We start from the raw sequence: 21,530 nt of genomic DNA on the forward strand, positions 1-21,530 counted from the left end.
ATTTATAACCAAAATACCATGAAAAATGTGGGTTGGCTTATCTGCAGGTGGTGCATTTTTCATGGTATTTTTGATTAAAAAATTTGAGAGTTGGCTTATCTGCGGGTGGGTTTATATGCAAGTATATGCGGTATACATATTTTTTCTATCTGTGAGTAAACTTTCACTACGGTGTACAAAGTTTTGAGATAAAACAATTGCTGTAAAATATATCCAACTCCCTCTCCCCTGAGTTTGAAAGTTTAGCCGTGTACATGTTCCTTTGTTCTGTAACAAAATGGCAAAACAATCAACCGAAATGATATGGGTGCATCATTACTGTTCTACATGAAAAAAAATCCCAAGGAAAACCATTTTAGAAGTTTTTGCTAATTCTAAATTAGATTCCTTTGCCATTGTGTGGTGGGTTCATGCCCAGGCAGTTGTGGAACAAAATAAATAAATAAATCTGGATTTCCTTCTTACCGAAGTACAATAAACCAAACAGTTGTAGAGACAGAGGCAAGAGTGAATCAAATAAAATCACAGGTTTTATGGATAGGGACAAGAATGAGATTTTCAAGGCAAAGATGAAAATTTTATCCCAGTTGAGGTGCCCTGTTTAATCCCACTTGGATTGGCCCCAAGGAGATCTTTTGACTTGTCTTCCAAAAGACTACCCCATTTACCTTAAACAGAGAAGACTAGTCTTAACATTTTACATTATAGATGTCCTCCTGCAGCTTTTAAATTATAGCCAAACCCATTTGATTTTAACTGTAGATCTTTAACTGAGCGTGGTATTTATACTGATAAATCAGGGAGGGGGAATTATGCCAAGCTTTCTTAAGCATGCTGGGAAAATGTCTGCTTTCTTCAGTTGCTCTCTTCATTGGCCATTGGCACAAATAGTTTCTTGGACACTGAAAAAAATGGAGAAGTGCCATTTCCTGAAGCTATGATGTAGATTCCAAGCATAGTGCTTTGATATCACCAAATTTTAGCTTTTAAAAGCAATGATTTTGCACATCACTATAAACATTAATTCAGCAATGGGAAATAGGAAGTAAACCAAATTGTAAAGATTTCAGAATGTCAAGCAAACACTTGGCATAGACACAAGTTGGCAAATTGCACTGGAAGACTATTTCCAATTTTTTTTTAAGTTTGGATTTATCTTTTTATATGTACATGAATATTTTTTCCTTAGTTTTTGTTTTTGCTAGATTTATTCTCCAACCACATTAGTTCTACTTCTCTTTTAAGCCCATTAAAATAGGATGTGGACAGTTCTATAAGGCAGGTAGTCACTGACACTGCAATGTGCTTTATTTGGAGATTCTGTTCTGTGGCTTCATTGATACAGTTTAAACATTATTTTAGTTTTAATAAATCCTGCCCACAGAAAAGAATTAAGAGTAGTCCACATTTGCCAATGAATTACTCATTGTAGTTTTTATAGTGCCAGTTATTGCTTAAGTCCATTTTGCCATCTCTGGAGATGCGTCACATGCCCTATAAAAATGATGGCTAATTTATTACCTTAAGTTTTAATCAATGAAGTTTGATTAAAGATACTGTAGGTCAGTGGGAAAGAACATGTTTATTGGGCAGGAGATGATTGCTTCAGTTCACTCAAATTGTTTAGATAAAGATTGCCTTCTATTAACAATCTCCAGCCAGCAGGCTACGTTGGCTGGGGATTATGGGAGTGGAAATCAAATACTGTATATCTGGAAAGCACCAACTTCAGTGAAGATTGTTTTAATTCAGCTACTTATGTTGAAGTTGCAGTAGCGCATTCAAAATGGCTGATGTATTTGTCCACAAGCCAATAAACATAAGAGCTTTTTAAAAGTATTTTTAGTTACACTTCAATTTTATTTATTATTTGCTATGGCTAGTGCACTACTCTATTTCAAATGATTCTGAACAATTTACATCAAACAACAATGACACTGAAGCAACAATAGTATGCCATCTAATAGATCCATTAATCTACAGTGTCTCCAAATTCTTTCCTGAGCAAATTTCTTTGTGGCTGGAGGTAGCCAGATATTAGAGGGCAACCTGTTCTAAAATACAGGAGGTGGTCATTTAGAAAGCTCAGTTATGGAGTCCTTGATTATGATGATCTCTCAAAGAAGGGACTCTTAACAAACCATCTCTTCCAACTTTTATTTGGAGGTGACTGGATGCAGGCAATGTAAAATGGAAATTCTCACAAAACTGAAAATCTAAGTAGTGATCGGTTTCCTTTTCATACTGCTTTCCCTTGCAGTTAATAGATGGAGAAACAGTGACCTGCCCAAAGGAGTTGTTTATATGGACAGCAATTGAAGCTAGCTAGTGTTTTCCTATGCTGAATATTGTGTTATGTATTGCACAAACTCAACAAGTAGCCTATGAGTTACCCTGTTTCCCCCAAAATAAGACCTCCCCTGATAGTAGCCCAATCGGGCTTTTGAGCGCATGGCAATAAGGCCAAGCGCTTATTTCAGGGTTCAAAAAAATATAAGATAGGGTCTTATTTTTGGGGAAAGACTGTAAATGGTAGGGCACATATGGTAGGGCACACATATAAGATAGTTCTTCCTGTTGCTGTTAAGTATTCTGGTCATGTTCACACATTGTTTAGTCACATGTTATTTGAAGCCAGCCTTTGCAGTTTCTAAGTCCTGGTTCATAGTCTCACCTTTGTATTCAGCAAACATAGCTAGAACTATGGCTTAGCACAGTTCATGAACCAAACCTCTAACAGAGCCTCTTGATATTGGCTGCATGGGAACATACAGGAGAGGACTATCACCCTTTATGGCCGGAGATCAGGGACTAGTTCCATCTTTTGTCCTCACCATCAGCCAAGATAGTGAAAGTATCTTAAAACTCTTTTCAACAAGGCAACCCTTTTCTAGGGCTTGGCAGATCAATATATCACAGTGTGGATTATTCTTGTTCAAGGTGCCAGCAGGCATGTCCTTATACGAAATACTCCATACTGTTCCTCCCTTTTTTCATCTCCCCATTTGCCTTTCTCTTGCGGTCTTTATTCTCCCATCATTGGGATCAACAAGCCCATTGATAGACTGTGCGCCCCCTTCCCCACTTCAAACCAACACAACTTGCTTGAAAAATAAAATTTGAGTCTGGGGAGGGGGAAGGGAGGATGTAAACTGCTGTGCATTTCAAGGTATTATAGCTATTATGGCATGCAATTTAGGAAAATATTTCTAGTAGCACTTTGATATAATTTAAGTACTATCGACAAGTAAATTTTAAAGAATGACCTTTTATTTGAGGATAATGAATTAAAAGTGCTACTTTTCTAAGGCGCCTTCTTCTAACGCTGGTATTTAATGAGCGGCAATCAAGCAAACGCCTGAGAGGGGGGCGGGTGTAATTATACGCCTTCCAATTGGTTAAAATGGGAAATTGCCCAAAGGGTAGAAAATAACATATGTGATTTCTCCCTCCCCTCTCCAAGTCCTGTAATTTTATTTTATTTTATTTTATTTAAAAAAACCAGAACTTGGTATTTATATTCTATTTGCCTTACAGCAAAAGGAATAGCAATAATGAAAGGAGGCAGAGTACTTTATTACTCTACCATACAACTTGAAAAAGAAAATATTGTGAAGGGGATTGGAGGAGAACCGAAAAAAATAAAGATATATTTAAATGCTTAGAATCAGGCTGATGGGGAGTCATAAAGGATGAAGGCAGCCGTAACATTTTAAGGGCACAGTTGAAATACTTTGATGGCTCTCTTGTTTTCTGTTGCAACGCAAACAGTTTCTTCGGCTCAAAGTTGACATTAAAAAGGGGGGTAAATTCTTCAACTTTTAGCATCACTTCACTTTGGAACTTGATTTTGTTTGATAACCATTTAGGTCAGGGTCTCCAAAGCTGGCTGTGGAATTCTGGGAGTTGAAGTTCTCCAGGCTTAAAGTTGCCAAGGTTGGAGACCACAGAGGTGGATTTCAGCAGGTTCTGACCAGTTCTGGAGAACCGGTAGCAGAAATTCTGACTGGCCCCTCCCCCATGTATTCTCTGCCTCCCAAGTCCCAGCTGATCGGGAGGAAATGGGGATTTTGCAGTAACTTTCCCCTGCCATGCCCACCAAGCCACGCCCACAAAGCCATGTCACTCCCACCAAGCCACACCCACAGAACCGGTAGTAAAAAATTTTGAAACCCACCACTGTTAGAGATCCCTGATTTAGGTAACCACCACGATGGTCCCTTACTGCCTAGCAATTATGACATCATTGCCCCACTTTTCCGAAAACCCTGGAGCTATTAAAAGGTTAAAAAAGATTATATTGAATTATTAGATTTTTAAAAGAGACCACAGGTTGACTTATGCAGTGAAAGAAGTAAGAGTGACAGTGACTCTTTTTTTTTTTTAAATGCTTTTACTCCCTATTGCAGGTAAGAAAAAGAGTCTTGTAGCTATACTGGTCAGAGGGAGAGTCAAATGATTGCGGGAAGGAGCCTCTTGCTTCCCATTGCATCCAAGAGAAAGACAGGCCTCTGCAGTCATCCAACAAGGGGAAATGTTGGATGGAAATCACACAGAGTTTGATTGACTTGAGTGAAATAAAATATTAGGTATCACCTTCTTCTCATACCCAAAGGTGCTTTTCAAAGGCAACTAGCCTTTTTTTGTTTTTTTCTTGAAAACATTTCGCTTCTCGTCCATGAAGTTTCTTCAGTTCTGGCTGAATGGTGGGGAATGGAAGGATTTCAGCAGTCTGAAGGTTGATTGTTAGAGAGCTAATGACCAACCTTCAGAGTGCTAATGATCAGATGATTGCAAAGAATATAGAACGTTTTTTTGGGACAACCATCACTTGGATCAGGGGTATCAAACTCTATTTCATTGAGGGCCTCATCAGGATTGTGTTTGACCTTGGGGGGCTGGGGTGGGCATGGCCAGCTCGACATCACTTGTGTCAGAGGGGACCTGTGATAAGGTCCAAGTGATAAGGCAGGACTTCCTTCAAACCCTTCTTCATTATAACCTTCCTTCCTTCCTTCCTTCCTTCCTTCCTTCCTTCCTTCCTTCCTTCCTTCCTTCCTTCCTTCCTTCCTTCCTTCCTTCCCTCTTCCTTCTCTTTTCTTCTTCCTTCCCCTCTTTCCTTCTTTTTCCTTCCTTGCTCTCTTCCAATCTTTCCTTCTTTTTGTTTGTCCTTCCTCTTCCTCTTTCCCTTTCTCCTTTCCTGTCCCTTCTTGGATGCTCAAATGGAAAAGGGAAAACATTTATCCTTTTCTTTTGTTTTTAGTTTGTTTTGCTAGCCCTCTGCCAGTGAAAACGGAGCACGGGGGGCTGTGTGCACCCCCCTGGGCCCCGTTTTTGACCGCAACAACTTCCTGCAGCCTTCTGCCAGCAAAAACGAAGCCCGGGAGGGTGGGGGCATGTGCAGCTGTCCTGAGCTCCGTTTTTGCTGGCAGAGGGACTGCGGGCCGGTCCTTCACTGTTTCCAGGGCAGCTCCACGGGCCAGATCTAAGCACCCAGCCCAAGGGCCTTGAGTTTGACACCCGTGACCTGGATGATTGAGAATCTCCATACCACTGAGTTCTTCCCATCCCAGTGATTGAGTGTGATTGTTAAGGATACTCTTGGCTCATAACCGATGTTGTAGGTTATTGAGCAGAGTACCCTTTGAGTAAACACATGAAAAATGACTGGGAGTGGTTGTGAACAATCACAGTCAACATACAAACACACTGAGTTGTTGTAGTCTTTTACTTTTAGAAAAAGTAAAGCAAAGTCCAAAAACAATCCAAGTCATACACAGATAAGACGAGAGTTAAATGATCAATCCAGGGATATTTCAAGTACAAAGTCTTCTTACCAGTTGTAGTCATACACAATAAAACAGTTCTTCTTGAGTTTCAAACAGGAACAAGTTCAATATCAAAACATTCAATAAATAATAGAAAGCAACATGTAGTGATGATCAAACAGTGATCATGCAGAGAGATCAGGTAGAGAGTTACAGCAAACAAGCAGGTAAAATGGTGTAGTGTCCACACAAGCCATGATCCTGACTTTCCTTAAGTACATTAGCTACAGAGCTTAGCCAATCAGGATACATGATGAGGCAATACAGTCTTAAAGCAATATAATACCTTTCTGACTGCAAACATACATTGTTGGTTTATATATTGCCTGACCAACTAGTTAGACAAATAACCATTTCCTAACAGTGATGACATGATTGAAGCCTCTGTTCTCTATATTTGCCTCTGGTGCCTATCTTTTTATCAAATGGAGGGTGAGGTTGCTAACAACAACAAAAGTAGACCTAAGGGAAAAGGCTGCAGGGTGTAGGAAATATGATATTATGCCTCTTTGGATTTTTCAATTTGCTATTTAATAAATCAGAATGGCGGCATGCTGAATATTAAAATATCAAATCAGCAATGTTTGGCCACAGTGCATTGCTTCTGATGGAGTCTTAATCAGGACACCATGCACCATCAATGGCCACCATGACCATTCTTTCTCTTCTTTTGATTTCTTTTATATTTTCTCTTTTTTTTTTTAAGAAAAGAGAAACAGGAAGATGGTAATATACAACAAAATTACAAGTAATCCTCAATTTACAGCCATTTATATAAGAAACCTTTCAAAGTTACAACAAGGAAATGACTTGCAACAGGTTCTTGCATTTATGACTGTTGCAGCATCTCCACACGTGATGAAAATTCAGGTCCTTGGCAACTGACTTGTATTTATTGCAGTGTCCCAGGTCATATGATAGCCATCTGTGACATTTCCAGCCAGCTTCCAACAAGCATAGTCAATGGGGGAAGCCAGACATACTTAACAACTGCATGATTTGCTTAATGACCATGTGATTTGCCTAACAACTGGGGCAAAAAAGATTGTAAAATCAGGAGAAACTTGCTTAACAACTGCCTTGCTCAGCAATGGAAAGTCTGTTCCCAATTGTGGTTGTAAGTTGAGGACTACTTGTAGAGGCTTGCTTCATAGTGGACAGTAAGAGTGAGGTGAAGAGAGGACAGATAATTCTCACGAGAAGACTATAGATAGATAGATTTCAGCAGAAAACTTTCCAATTTGGAGCACCTGCACTTATTTTCCCAAATAAAGCTTTATGATGGTCTTTAGCAACCCCTCTAATGGTAGAAAGCGAAGAGGAACTAAAGAGCCTCTTCATGCGGGTGAAGGAGAGTGCAAAAGTTGGCTTGAAACTCAACATTAAGAAAACTAAGATCATGGCATCCGGCCATCTCAATTCCTGGCAAATAGATGGGGAAGAAATGGAGGTAGTGTCAGATTTTATTTTCCTGGGCTCCAAGATCACCGCAGCCAAGAAATTAAAAGACACTTGCTCCTGGGGAGGAAAGCTATGGTAAATCTAGAAAGCATGCTAAAAAGCACAGACATCACCCTGCCAACAAAAGTGTGTATAGTCTAGGCTATGGTTTTCCCAGTTGCTATGTATGGCTGTGAAAGTTGGACCATAAGGAAGGCTGAGCATCAAAGAAATGAGGCCTTTGAACTATGATGCTGGAGAAGACTCTTACGAGTCCCTTGGACTGCAAGGCGATCAAACCGGTCAGTCCTAGAGGAGGTCAACCCTGACTGCTCTTTAGAAGGCCAGATCCTGAAGATGAAACTCAAATACTTTGGCCACCTAATGAGAAGAAAGGACTCACTGGAGAAGAGCCTAATGCTGGGAAAGATTGAGGGCAAAAGAAGAGAATGAGGTGGCTGGATGGAGTCACTGAAGCAGTAGGCATGAGCTTAAATGGACTCCAGAGGATGGTAGAGGACAGGAAGGCCTGGAGGAATGTTGTCCATGGGGTCACAATGGGTTGGATACGACTTCGCAACTAACAACAACAACAAAGCAACCCGTCTGCCTTGCCACTTCTAAGAATAACTCCAAATTTACCCTCCTATGCAGTTTTCTCTCTGCCAATCTCCACACAGTCTTCCCTTGAACTAAATGGAACATGACCTCTTGTTCTGCTATTCTTTAAGGGCAGAGTCTCAAAGGTGTTTTTTTCAAAAGACTACTGGATTATTTTTGAGAAAGAAGACGTTTCCCTTCTCAAACAAGAAGCTTCATCAGTTCTGAAGTGGATCAGTTCCAAAGAACTGATGAAGCTTCTTGGATAAGAAGTTAAACGGTTTCTTCTTCTTCTTCTTCCTCAAGGAAAAATATCCAGTTGCCTTTAGAAAAAGCATCTTTAAAACAACTATGACCTGGATAACTGAGAATCTCCACAGACATTAAGGATAGAGGTATAGACCCCAGTAATCTTCAGAAATGGAGAAAAGAAAGTTGTAAAAGAAAGTTATAATTGTTAATGTGTCAGACAAAAAGGGAGCAGCTCTATTAAATTTTAATTAAATTTACCTTTAAAATGGGATCAAATTAATAAGACTGCTAGGCTTTGAGAAGTATGCAGAGACACAATGGTAGCATCTATCTGCATCTCTATAAAGCAGCCATATCATTTCCTGGAATCATGCTCAATCATATGAAAAGACAGCTGCTTTAAAGAGCAACAACAGCACTAGTTCACATTTTTCTGCTTCGAAGCAAATCTGGTTTGGAATCAATTCTGAAGTACTGCAAAGGTCTAAAATTTGTTTATTTTACTGACCACAAACACTTGATTCTGAGTGTGGTACCGGCATGTCACTTAAAGAGCAAATACGGTACTCAGACTGTAAAAAGCTGCACATTCCCTACTTTAAGGGTAATAATATGGGGTGTAGGATTTCTACTGATGCCATGACTGAGAAGAAAAGGGTTAAACTTTCTCCTTCCACTGTATCCCTTTAAAATTATCCCTGTTTTGTATAAATGTATATACTTAACATGAAGTGTATGAAATATGTTTTGACTTTAGTACATATAAGAAGAATAAAATGTATAAGCTTCGAATGAAGCAGATAGCAGCAATAATAATTACTATTTCAGAGATGGGTTAAATCTTGCCTTTGCCTTTGAACTCCAAACACTATTCAATGTGCCCAATAACATTTTAAGACCAACCAGCACACTTGGCCATACAGATGAAAGCCATTTTTGGCAGGAGGGGAGGTAACATTCATTTGACTGTAAACAATTCATTAAAATAACTTGCTAAATCTCACACTAGTGGATTTTTGAAAGTTGCTCAATCTACCTCCTTATCCATCCAAAGTCAATTTGAGTATGAATATGATGCATTGTGACCATAATGGCAAACAGCTTCTCCAAAGAGACATTTATTCTGCTGGCATGGGTTCCAACTAGACAGCAATGATGCATTACAAATATATAATTATTTGCACTAATATTTGAGCAGGTGGAATGGATTAGTCCACTGTCAACAGTACTGTGCTGATAACATGTATTTTTCTGTATTAATATGTACTATGCAACATGTATTAAAATTGTCAATAATTCATTTCCACGGAGTTAGCTGTATTTATATTGCACTGTTCTGTTGTAGCTGGAAATGCAATGATGGGATGTGGAGAGAGAAAAGAAAAATATGGAACTAATATTAACTTTTAAAAATATTTGAAGTTTTTCTGTAGGAGTAGAATTGGAAAAAATGTGCGAACAATGAGTTGCTGTTTTGCTTTAAACAAAATGCGCAACTCTTTTTTGATATTGAAGTAGGAGAAAACTGTTATTTAAAAATGGGATGGACCCACTAAAATGCTATTTGTTGGGTTATTGAGCACCAAGAGCTGTATGAAAGTTACATCTCAACTTTCTAGCTTTGTGCACTGTCTTTGGCCTAATTTCAAAGTCCTTTTGGGCTTTGGCCCTCAAGGAAGAATAGCAACCCAACGTAAATAAAGAAATAGTGAGGGAGTTCAGTTTTCAATATCTTCAATCAGAATAGTGCTGGAAGAGACCTTGGAGGTCTTCTAGTCCAATCCCCTGCTCAAGCAGGAGATCCTATACCATTTCAGACAAATGGCTGTCCAGTCTCTTCTTAAAAACCTCCAATGGTGAAACACCTACGACTTCTGAAGTCAAGCTGTTCCACTGCTTAATTGTCCTCACTGTTAGGAAGTTCCTGACCACTATGAATGAGCTGAAGTCTAAACCACTTATACATAAAAATTATGAAGGAGATAGTGCTTGTCATTGTGATATCCCTTCCTGCAATCTTTTAGATATCACAGAGCTTGAGCATAAAGTGAGAGGATAGTTTTCAAAATAGGGAGTGGATGGGAAGGGAAAGAATACATACATAATTAAGCTAAGTCAGTTTGACACTGATACTGAGCAAAATTTTGGGGCATATGATCAAGCAACTGGATTCCCAACATTTAGAGCAAGACTACATTGCTTGGCAGGAGCCTGCATAGGTATATCAAAAATAATTCATGGCAAATCAAAACTGGGTTCCTTTTTTGATATACACACCAGTAACTACAATTGTTTAGTTGACCCAGAAATGCAGTAGACACGGTGTACCTTGACTTCATCAAAGCTTTGGAAAAAATCTCCCATGAAATCCAAGTACAGAAGATGGCAAACTGTAGCTTGGGTCATAATTCCATTAGAAGGATAGAGTAGGTTGAACAATCACACCCAGTGAGAGTATGTCAATAGCTTCACATCAAAATAAATGACCTGGATGAGGGATTAAAAATGCAATTATCAGATTTGTAGATGGCACAGAGATGGGGTGGGTGGGGGTGGGAGCCAAGCACATTTTAGAGAACAGCATTTAGATTCAAGAGGATCTTGGCAAGCTGGAAAATGGGCAGAAATCACTGTGATGAATTTCAACAAATATAAAACCCCACATTTTGAGTAGGGAAAGACACAAATACAGGCAGTCCTTGACATACAACTGTAATGGAACCTGCTCATTACAGTCGCATATTGTAACTGTTGTAAAATGGATTGGTCATTTGACCGAACTGAATTTAATACCTTTTTTTGCATAGAGCAACTGTGAGCAATTGTTAAGCGAATGTGGCTGTCATTAAGTGAACTAATAGTTCCCTGTGGGTGTGGTTTCGCTAAAATCTAAAAGTGCTGGTTTTGAGACAATGGAGGGAGCCTGATTGTCAGACTTTGAATCCGATTGTCTGAATTGTAAGTCCCCTGTTTTGACTGTAACTCGAGGATTACCTATATAAAATGTAGAGACAATTTGGCAGCAACACCTGTGTAAAGATCTGGCTGAGTTGGTACATCACAATGAGGTAAACCACTCTTCTTCAAACTTGGCATTTTTAAGATGTGTTGCAGTCTGCAACTTGGAGAAACCCCCAGTCAGTATCATCTGGAATAGATGTTCTTTAATGTCACTTCTATTCTATCATTTTATTTCTCACTGGTGTGTTTTCTACAGGCAGAATGTTAAACACGGTTACTAATGCACAATAATCTTCAAAATAATATTTCCTTCACAATAAGAAAACTGTGCTTTATTCTAAAGGAATGAATGTAAGAGAAGAATCAAAATCCATTTTATTCCTGTCAGCTTGATCATGATTAGAATAAAACATCACACCAGAAATGGAAAACGCGGTGATGAAGTCTGTGAAGATCAGGACTGCTTATGTGTTACCCTTGGACAGCTAAAAATGGGCTTTGATACAGCCATTAATTTCGGGAGTCCGCCGCAGAAGTGGAGCACTTTCATCCTTTGATTGTGGCTGTTCTACTGACATTTTTGGACCCCTTTTTAGTTTGTTTTTCAAGGGGTAGACAGAGATAAGCAATTTCCAGACATCTGCTCTTCCTTGTGATAGTCTATTGTCAAAACTGCATTGGACGGTCTTTCAGAGATAAACTACAACAGATAGACTCCTTAGAGCAGTGGTCACCAACTGGTGGTCCGTGGATCACCGGTGGTCCACGAGAAAATTTTGGTGGTCCGCAGAAAAATTATTTGCATTTTTTTATATTGCACTAAATCAGGGATCCTCAAACTATGGCCCCTGGGCCAGACACATACAATGAACACATTTGTGTTGCTTCAGAGAATCTCTCCCTTCAGGGTCTTTTTGTGTGGGTCGGAGGGGGGGCAGAAATTCCAACTTGGGTCTGCTCCGGCCTCCTGGTGTGGGGCTTTGGGCGAAGACTGGAGGGAAGTGCCGCTGGTGTCAAAGAGCCGGAGGGCCTTGTTCCAGTTGGACTGCATCATGTCCTGGAAGAGGCTGACCATTTCAGCCTGCTGAGCCTCCAGGTGGCGGTACCTGGCCTTGCACTCCCACAGGTCTTCCCTCTGCTTGGAAAGCCTATGCTCGTAGTCCTCAGTGAGGTGCTTCTGCTGAGCCTCCTCCTTGGTCAGATCCAATTTGAACTGAGCTGTTTTGCCAACTCTTTCTCGTGGTGGCTGCTTATCTCCAACAACTGCTTTCTGTTGGGGCCCTAAGGAGCCCGGGAGGGCAGGCAAGGAGTGGCTGGGAGGGGAGGGGTGAGTAGAGGCGAGTGACATTGAGTTGGCCATGCCCACCCAGTCACATGACCACCTAGCCACACCCACCCAGCTGGTCATTAGGCAGGTCATATTAGTGGTCTGTGGGATTTAAAATTATGAATTTAGTGGTCCCTGAGGTCCTAAAGGTTGGTGACCCCTGCTCTAGAGCAGAACTGAACATGACTGTCAATGGTGGGGCCAAGAAGCCATTTTGATTTTCTACTATGTTCAAAACAACTCTCAGAGTCAGAAGGATTCTGGGAAATCAAAATAGCAGCTGAAAACTAAAGCTTTATGTAGCAATGTAGGACATATAAAAAGCCCTTTCAACATAGAGGCAGACATAACTCCAAAGTCCTTGGGGATCACCTGAGTTTAAAATATGTTTAAAAGCCCAAATTTAAGCTGCTGTTCCATAAACAAAGCAACTATCTTTTCTAGAGGCAAGTACTGGAAGCCATTGTTCCCTTTGGAAGTTCAGACTTGTTAAATGTGGCGGACAACAACAGCTAAGTGGGCAGCTCAGAAGCCTGTTTCCCACAAATACCATACATTTACAAAGCCCGAAGAGTCTCAGTAAAAAGCAGGTGGATGAAAAACATTTTGAAGAGCAAATGCCCACTGTGAATAAACACTTAGCCATAGCAATAGCATCAGGAAAGGACAGAGAATCAGAATAATGTGCAATTTTATTCTACGTTTTTCCCTACTCAGGAAATTTGAATCCCATTATAGTCAAAACCATCGTGAATGTTTTGTATGGAGACTTTCTATTATTATGGCCAGAAACTAAGCCTTTCTGCTCTATATTTTGTATCTCTGCCTCTCTGCAATCACTTGTTGACATAAATGACTTATTTCCAGATAGAATGCTGTATTTCTATTGTTAGGCAAAATCGTCCTATTAGGAGGGCAACAGGGCCCCAAGGAGACCCATTGTTAACAGAGATGGAATGTTGAGGTCACCAGCTGATAAGATGGAAGAGGAGTTTTCTCTAGGCTGCATTTCCCTTGTTATGCTGCCCTTGGGCTGGCTGTGAGCTGGTGGGGAGGCTTCTCTACTTTGGTCTAGAATAGAATTGCAGGGGAAATTGTCTGTGCAGGGAGTTCATTCTGAGTCTGATGGGATTAAACAAAGAGAGGAACTGGGTTTGAACTTGGTCATATCCAAAAAACAAGGGGGGGTGGGGAAGGGGTACAATTCAGTGATGAGTTGCTTCTGGTTCGGTCCAGTTCTATAGAACTGGTAGTAAAACCGGCAAGAGGCTCCGCCTACCCACCACGACATCATCATGGATGATCTGCACATGTTCCCACTGTGAACCAGTAGTAAAGGTAAGTGGAACCCACTTCCACTTACCCCAATAGTACCCCCTGGTACTATTTCCATTTTGTTTATTAGGGCTTTTCCCCCACTAGAGTATGTTCTCTTCAGGTCTTTCTCCAAGGAGTGAAGGTTGGCATGGCTGATGACAAAGTTGGGATGAAGGGTTGCAGCTCCCCTACCTCTGTCCCCTAATGGAAACAGCCCAATGCACCAAACAGGCTCATTCCATTCGTGAATGCACAGATGAAAACTTCATCATGACATCAACACACATTTGAAAGACAATAGGAACATCACAGGTGAACTATGAACATGTTTGTTGTTGATCATTCAAGGCTCTGTTGTGCAGAAACCTTTACAAATCTTTTTTGGAATAAGAATATTGAAGGCCTTGCCAAGGTGAGGTGGCACAGGATGCCAGGGCTTCAAAGCAGGAGTTTGAAGTTGTGTCATGGGACTGAACGCTACTATTTCAATGTCTTATGAACTTGCAAAGTTGTGTTGCAACTAGCGCTTCTCTGCTGTTTTAAGGCATGAGAAGGCACAGCAGGCACCCACAATAAAAAGATGCTGCCCTGGAATCCTGGCATTAAATACTGTATTTACCTCTTACCTTTCTTTTTCACAATAAGTGTTAGTCATTTCAGTCAACAGATGACAGTTATTTAAAGAGGGGCACAGTAACAATAATTATTATTGCAACAAATAATTGACCATAAATACGGAGCACATCAGGGACACGGTGGCTCAGTGGCTAAGATGCTGAACTTGTCGATCTAAAGGTTGGCAGTTCAGTGGTTCGAATCCCTAGTGCCGTGTAATGGGGTGAGCTCCCATTACTTGTCCCAGCTTCTGCCAACCTAGCAGTTCGAAAGTACATAAAAAATGCAAGTAGAAAAAATAGAGACCACCTTTGGTGGGAAGGTAACAGCGTTCCGTGCACCTTTGGCGTTTAGTCATGCCGGCCACATGACCATGGAGACGTCTTCGGATAAGCACTGGCTCTTCAGCTTTGAAACGGAGATGAGTACCGCCCCCTAGAGTCCGGAATGACTAGCACATATGTGCAAGGGGAACCTTTACCGTTACCTTTTTAGGGAGCACATCAGATATTAACAGGGTAGTTCTGAGCTTCAACATCCATTTCCTTAAGCTTTTGGAACTGAACAGTCAATCCACTTATATAATTATGATACCTTCAAAATGGGGTTTTTATCATAATACTTAATAGTAATGAATCAATCAAAGTAAATATTCTTCAACAGGGTGATGTAGTGAGATATGTGCTGAACTGACGCTCTAACCCTGAAAATTGTCACTGCCATCATCACCATCCAGCAACTATTTCCACGAAAGAAGAAAAGGTATTTTTGCCCTCTCTACACATTATAGAACTCAAGCAAGGAGAGAATTAAAAACTGTTAAGCTAAGCAATGTGGCAATAAAGAAAAACTAATTAAAATTTCATTAAAAAAATAAGACCAAACACCTTTGCAGACATATTTCTGGGTGGTGGGGGTATACAAAAGAATGAGAAAACACAGGCTGTTCTAGGTATGCAAAAAATGTTTTTTTTTCTCCCATATATATTGACAGCCAGAGGGGGGTTATTATTGAGAATATGGGCAAAGCTGCTGCCAAGGTTCTGCTAGTACTCGTGTTTAAAAAGAAACTATGGAAACCACAAGTAGGAATATTAATTAAGTCCAAATTTGGAATTTCTTTGCCAGGAGTGGCTGTATGAATTCAATGAAGCAACCTGTTGAGCCTGCCATTCATGAGGGCGTTAGCAATTTAATGAAGTGCCAAACTATCCCCCCTCCCAATAAATTAACATCTTGTTGCAATAATCAGATTCAAAGGTTAGGTGTAGGTAAGGTACATTTTATGCCCTTTTCCCCACACTAACTCTGCTTCTTTAAAAATATGGCCTTCTTTTCCAAGGGCAGCTGTCCCCACTTCAGCTAATAGCAATAACAATAGCACGTAGACTTATATACCGCTCCATAGTGCTTTATAGCACTCTCTGAGCAGTTTAGAGAGTCAGCCTATTGCCCCCAACAATCTGGGTCCTCGATTTACCCACCTCGAAAGGATGGAAGGCTGAGTCAACCTTGAGCCAGTGAGAATTGAACTGTTGGCAGTTGGCAGAAGTAGTCTGCATTCTAATCACTGTGCCACCACAACTTATTTTGGGTTTTGGGGGGCTTTTGTTTAAAGCTGGACAAGAGATGGAAAACAATTCGTACAAAGAGCACAAGCCTTGTTCTTCCACTCCAGTGGTCTAATAAGATTCCCTCCCTCCCCACCCCCATATGATGCTGTATTAAAAACAGGATGAGAATGATGCCGCTACTTCAAAGCTAGGCTCCCACTGGAAAGTTATCCTTGCCTTAGATTTTACTGGAGAAGCATTTTGTTGAAGGGTAAAAGAGTAAAGAAGTAAAATAATATTCCCATGGATTTTGTATTAGAAATCTTGCCTGTATGTTCCTCAGATGTGTCATTAATATTCATTATGGCATCTCAGGACCCTTGTAGGTGACCACCTATGCCTGGCCAAAAAAAGATGTCCATCGCAATCAAACAGGACCAAAAAAGAGACAGGGACGAATGTAATTTACATATGTTAATTTCAATAATTCTAATAGAAAATTAATAGAATTTCATCATGGGGAAATATCCTGTACAGGCCCTAAACTCTTAATGTGTGCTAATGGCAATCCCCCCATTTTGTTCTCAAAATAATCATCCAATAAGACAGGTCAATGTGATTTTTTCCTTTAGGGCACATATGTGTTTGAGAATGCAGAAGTCAACGAGTGGCTTGCCCTTAAATGTCTAGGAATTTCACGGTTTCGAGAAATTCCAATGGGAACCTTTCTGATTTATTGGTAAGTTTAAAGGTCATGCCTATTAACGGTTCATAATACTAACACTAATCTTTTTATACGGTTTTATATGGATGCTTTGCGACTGTCAGTTCTTGTCAACTGGCACTCACTTCTGAAGAAAACCAAGAAATATTCAAAACAAGAAAATCTGTCCCCCAAAACCTTTGACAGGTGTATCAGTTCCTTCAAGGCCTGCCCCCACCCCGATGAGGCTAATGAAAAACAGCCATTTTGTTTTGGAAATGGGCCTGTGTTTGCTACGACTAGAAAACTGACACAGCCTTGGAGTCAATTCAGTGGGAAATCAGGCGATTTAAAGAAGAAGTTCACTCAGACTTTGAAACAAGGAAATCTCCTCCTGCATCTCTTGTTGGCTTCAGTTAGGCTGAAAAGGATCTATGCGGAGAGAAATGACTTGCATTTACTTATCTTGGTAGAAGGGAGGCAGCCTTGACTCAAACAAGGCTATTTCTGGGCTATAATCCAGATGCTCAGTAGGCAGAAGGAAGTGCTCCCTTTTTAGTTGTTGTTTTTTTTTTTAAAAAAAAAACTATATCCCTTAATCCTGGGCAATGATTGACAATCAAGATTTATAGCACGAGGTCCCCCTCTCTAATCCTGCAAGTTGGATGTCATATGCATCTCTAGTGCGGCTTTATTCAGTTCCAGCTAAATGGGAGCCGGTACAATTGATGTTATGTTGCTGAGATGCTTTCCGGACTGGGAGTCTATTTACAGATTAGTACATATACAAAGTATTCATTGTCAGGGCCATTAAGGAAAAAAAAAACATAACAAACGGATGGAATGTAATTTAAAGGCTACCCAAAAATGTATTGAGGATTAAAATATCCCTTGATCACTAGGAAGAAATCCAGTTGGGCCATGGAGGAGAAAAACCTCACTTTTTGCAAATTTAAGAGAAAGGTGTAGAATGATTAAATTAATCTCTCTATGAGGACAACAACAAGTACAACAAAAACTCAACACACCTTTGCCATCTGTCTATATAGTTTTAGATTGCTTGATTTATAAAAATAGTGCAGTATCTTTTAACTATACTGAAGCTGAAATAGAAAAAAAAAATACCGAATTGGGAAAAAAGGAGAGGTATGTACCCGCATACACATATATTACAGGTTAAAATAAACCTGCTTATCCAACATGTTCAGAAGCTTTTAAAGATCTGTTTGGTACTGAGGCCACCCCAGGTCCTGCTGTGCTGCTTCATCATTGTGGTGGTGGGTGTTCCTGGGAGGGATGAACAAAGAACACTGGGAGAATAAGCCAAGAATAATCCCAGCAATGTCACCCAAGGTGTGAATGTCATCTCAGCTGCCCAGCTAAAGCAAGCAGGAATTTATATTGTGCAGCAGTGACATAGGAAGATGCTGGAGGTAGATGATCATTTTAGTGATAATGGCAAAGGGATGAATTCATACTGTGCAGGAGAAGACAATGGTAAACTACTGTATTTTACCCAAGAAAATCATATGGATAGAAAATATAAAATGATTGACGAGATAGGGCTGGATGATGGGCACCTCAGGTCAGATGGCACTCAACATACCACTGAGGAAGAGCTGAAGATCTTTTGAAGTTCTAGTGGTATGTATGACTAAAATCTTTGGGATACCTAGTTGGTGGTGTTCCTAGTTACTGGTGTTAAGTGACTTGCCATAGATTGTTAAATGAGGATCTCATATGATGAGGAGGATGGACAAGTTTTATGATCATTTTGAAAATGATAGATGATGCAAAATAGGATGTGCTGCTAGAGATTAGAGTATTAAAGTTGAAAATATTAAGAAGAAAAATGTAGCTGGATCATATGGCTTACGAAGCTGAAATGAAACAAGAGAGTAGTTTATGCTTCTGCCAATCTAATTATTTCTTCATTGCTAACACTGTCTTTGATCAAGCAAAATGATGGCTGCATACATGGACATCATCAGATGGAATTCATAGAAATCAAATCCCATACATTATTGCTCAAAGAAGGTGGAAGAGCTCAATTATAACATCAAAATTCATGGCCAAATGCTGACTGTGGCATATATCATGACTTGTTAGAATGTGTTGCTTCATGAGGATCAATGGCTACTAGACTCAATGGTAGGTTGAAGGTTTCTGAAGAACATCTGTTAAGGGAGTAGTGGGTTCCCTTGTGCAGTTGCTTAGCTACAGTGGATTAGATGGATTGAGCATCTGATCTATCAGGCCATTGCTTGTGTTCTTATGTTGCCATATTTCGGTAGACATTCCATGAATTGCTGTAGCTTTCCAACTTGATACTGACTGGAATGCTGAAGGCATGAAAGCATTGTTTGATAAAGGAATGCAAGAACAGTTAAGAAAAAGTAAACGATAGTTCTGGGAAAAATGAAAGCATGAGAAAAAAAATTCAAAATAACTCTGATTTGATAAAATTTGGTATAAGAAGACACACAAAGTTACTCTGGAAGGCTTTCAAGATTCTTTTATTGTATTCTACATCAGAAATGTAGCATTTGGAAATCCTTGCTCTGTTTCCTAACTTGGTCTACTTTAAATGACTTGGGTGTTGACATCTCTACTGTACAAAATTTTACTGTAGCTCTTCCATCTTTGCTTGATTTTCTTTATATCAGTTACTATCTATCCAGTTGGAAGTCGGATCCTACTGAGTCCAGATATTTTTTTGGGGGGGGGGGATTTTTCTTCTTCTTTTGTCCATCTTTGATGTCTTTATAGATGTCATTATCATATTGCTTCATGTCTTTTCTGACACCTCTCTGAAACTCTTTGCTTTTTCCCCTGGAGATCTTTGTCTAACTTGGCTTTGGTTTCTCTTCTCTTCTTGCCAATTTGCATCATTTGTTCTAATATCCAGTTTGCTGCCTGTTTGGTCTCATTTCACATTCATCCTTAACATTTATTTGATTTCATTCCACAGTTCCTCTGTTTCCCTGTCAATTAGGTTCAGGACTTCAAAGAGATTTCTGAAGTTGTTCTCTAAAATGGTTTAGAGATTGCTTAGTAGGGCTCTTGTTTCTCCATGTCTCTGGTTAGCCTCATGTTTTTCATTCACACACCTCTAACAGTAGCTACATAGGTACAGGTAGGTTTCTGAGCAACTTAGGCAAATTGGGAGAATGAGGTCTAACTTGGAAATGGATATTTGACTTTGAATCCCAATTATAAGAAGAGTTTTATTAAAAGAATATAGGGTGACTGAAACAGGGAAAACATCCTCCTCTTCCTCCTCTTTTAATGACACCATAATCCCTTGCAGGGTGGAGTCTGGGCAACTGAATGGAGCTGAGTGTTTACTGGCTGGATGCCCTTCCTGTTGCCAATGCGGAGGTTTTTCCCCAGCAGATATATTCTTAGTGTGCCCAGGGAGAGAAATATTTGCTGCTACCTAGGATCGAACTCACAGCCTCCTGATTGTAAGGCGAGAGTTCCATCTCTAGGCCACCACACCACTCAAACAGGGAAAACAACATGATACACAAAAAAAATATGGGCAAATAAACATTAAAAACTGATTATCTTACTTTATCAATAAGAACATATCTATTTCTAATAACCACCATGGGCACCAATGGGTGGTCAAGCATGGTGATTAGCTTGGTTGATGGAACAGGTGCTCAAGGGACATTGGTGAATATGATGTGCCCAAAGATTTACCAATCTAATGTGAATGGTAAAACAAGTGTCAAAGAATGAAGGAAAAATATTCCACATTTATAGTGCATAGATGGAGATGTCACCATATTGGAGACAGAAATTCTCATCTCAGGCCACTCTTTTAGATTTGAAGATGGGATACAGGAAGGCATTATATAGATATGGTTTTGATAAATTTGTAGCTATATAGCTATCTGAAGTTTTTTAAAAAAATCTTATAATGGGAATCCTTGAGAAAAACATATCTTAGTGAGAGAGATGTTTTAATCAAGAGAGTCTATAATCAAGACAGTCGGTAGGTGGAAAACTCAAAATAACATGCTGGAATCTGGAATCAACTAAGAAAGTCACTTTGTCATTTTGACTAACTGAGCAAAGTTTCTTCTCATCAGTGAAGAATTCTCCCAGTGGTTTCATTGTTCATAATCACTGCTGAAACGCTAATCATGCATTAGTCCCATCAAATAGAAAATAAAATTCATCCTGATTCCAGCTTTTAGCTGGAAGCTCTGTTTGGGGGCTTCTTTTCTGAAGCTCTGTTTCTGATGCTTTTTTGAGCCTCTGAAACCTGTTTGAGAAGCTGGGCAAGGTTACATTAGGAGTATAAGACGCACCCAGATTTTCACCCTCTTTTTTGGGGGAAAAAGGTGCGTCTTATACTCCGAAAAATACAGTCTTTAATATACACATAGAATGGACACACACAGAGACACACATACTACAAATACATTAAAAGATAAAAGATAATTGGCAACACACAAAAATGAGCAAATGATAGAAAGTAGGCATGGGATAGAGAATAATGAAGAATTTCACAAGGACCTCTCAGCCACAAGATGAAGCAAAAATGAAATAAGAAAAAAACAGAGAGAGGAAAGGTTTATTGATGGTGAGTTAACCTTGACAACTCAATTAAAATCCCCATTGATGGTTATTGCTTTCAGAAGAGCAGTTATTGGAATACTGTTGTATTTACAATGTTTTTTTTTTGTTTTTTTTTTTGCTGCTTCTTGGCATTAGCAGTCTCAATTCTGCTTTTTAAAAGGATGCTGTGTTCTTTTGCTCTGATCCAGCAAGGCTTTCTGAAAGTTCTTATGTTACTTCTTAGATCATTATCTATGGCTGCTAAATTAAGCCAAAGAAGGAGGGCTACGTTTCCATTGTTTTACTGTATTTTGGCTATTTTGTTTCCTATTTTGACCTACCTGTAGACTGCTGTTTGTAGA

This window comes from Pantherophis guttatus, chromosome 1, assembly GCF_059756535.1.
Source record: "Pantherophis guttatus breed Tessera chromosome 1, ASM5975653v1, whole genome shotgun sequence".
In the NCBI taxonomy this organism is placed as follows: domain Eukaryota; kingdom Metazoa; phylum Chordata; class Lepidosauria; order Squamata; family Colubridae; genus Pantherophis; species Pantherophis guttatus.